Source organism: Globicephala melas, chromosome X, assembly GCF_963455315.2.
Source record: "Globicephala melas chromosome X, mGloMel1.2, whole genome shotgun sequence".
In the NCBI taxonomy this organism is placed as follows: domain Eukaryota; kingdom Metazoa; phylum Chordata; class Mammalia; order Artiodactyla; family Delphinidae; genus Globicephala; species Globicephala melas.
The window spans coordinates 67,515,045-67,517,012 of record NC_083335.1 but is presented as its reverse complement, the minus strand read 5'-3'; positions in this window follow the sequence as shown (position 1 = coordinate 67,517,012).

Genomic DNA, 1,968 nt, shown 5'->3' with positions numbered 1-1,968 from the left:
GAATGATGACAAAGTGAATACACCAATGTACCCACTACCCAGGTCAAGAAGTTGAGCCTGACCAGGACTAAAGAAGCCCTCCTCAAAGCAGTTTTTGGCCATCACTGCAGATCTTCTCACAACAGCCCTGGGAGGAAGGTGTAAGTAATTCAATATACTTTAAAGATACTGAATTATTTTTCTTTAAACCAACTCACTTAATTCAGCCTTGAGTGCTCAGGAAATTACGCATTTTCTGCACTAGAGTTTTCCTCTGAATATTATTAGAATTTAATATGCATTAGAATGAATACATGACTATTAAACTTTAAAAAGATCTTTCACATATACTGAAAATTCCCTCTCTCGTACCATTGTCTCACTAGCATTTGCCACAGCAAAATGTATACCACACTTTGGGGAACATTGTATTGTAAACACAAGGAAGAGGCAGTTTACATTTGGGAAGATCAGGAAAGGCTTGAAGCAGGACGAGGAGGCATGTGCTATGGGCCTGACATTTGTGAAGAGGATATTTTTTTTTTTTAATTTTACTTTTTGCGGTACGCGGGCCTCTCACTGCTGTGGCCTCTCCCGCTGCGGAGCACAGGCTCCAGCCGCGCAGGCTCAGCGGCCATGGCTCACGGGCCCAGCCGCTCCGCGGCATGTGGGATCTTCCCGGACCGGGGCACGAACCCATGTCCCCTGCTTCGGCAGGCGGACTCTCAACCACTGTGCCGCCAGGGAAGCCCAGGATATGTTTTCTTAACCACTGTATTGAGGTATGATTGACATACAAAAACTGTACATAGTTAATGTATACAACTTGATGAGTTTGGGGAAAAATTTTTAATAATAAATAAAGAGGATATGGCCACGTGGAGGTGAGTTTGCTTCTGTCTGCAAGGCTGAAAGTAAGCTTCATGGAGGAGGAGGCTGGGTCTTGAGAGATGAATATGACTTTACACAAGCAGAGTTGGAAGTGGAAGGAAAAGCATTCCTGGCAGAAGAAGTAGAAAACAGGCAGCTCTTATTTGGGGCTGGAAGAGAAGTTAGTGCTTCAGGCTTGAGGGGCTGTGACTGATGTGCAGTGGGAAAGTGTCCCCAGGATGGGGCACTGAGTGAACTGCCAGGGGCCAGCTTCTCGTCGGCTACGGCCTGCCAGAGCCAGAGTTGGAGCCGGGTATTAGAATCCACTTCTCCTTGCGGAACTTGCACCTGGAGGTTTGCCCACAGCCGGATAGTGTTTGTGAGGGTCATGGCAGCCAGGCCAGAGGAGGGAAGGACCAGGTTTGGAGTTGGTCTAACTTGGCTTTTAGTTCTGACCATGTCACTTAGCAGCTCCACCTCCCTCCCCAAGCTCTACTTCCTCATCTGCAGATCCGGGCCTAATACTGCACACAGGTCACAGGGTGGTTGCGAGGAGTGAGTGAGAGCATGACTCAAGCCACATGCTGGCTCTAGTTCCAGCTCCTGGGCTCCCTGGGACAGTCTGGAGATACTACTGCCCCGTCCACTCTTCCCCCAGCCCCGAGTACAGCTGGATGTGACTGATGAGGTGGCAACAATGAGCCTTAAACGCTTTCACTTTGGGGAAATGGACCCCAGACTTGCTTATTTCAAGCCTCAGACTTCTCTGTCACCTCTCCTGGTGTCTCTAAGACTCCAAGTCGGGTGAGGACCCGGCCTTTCCTCCATAGACACGGCTGCTCCTGGCCTGGCTTGGCTTATGTGTGTGCTGAAGCCCTTTCCCCTCTAAAACTCCACATGAAAACATCATAACGGGCCTAACCCCTTCCTAAAGCCACTGCATCCCATCCCCAGCACGCTACTCGGCGCAATGGGTAGCTGATCTTCCTGGCACCGTTCTATGAGCAGTGATCTCATATCAGTGGACCCAGCAGAACAGCTGCCACTAGCACCACACACAGCCTGGAGGTCCACCCTGATAAGTAAAAAGGGATGAGAACATTTTCAGAAGACTCTTGG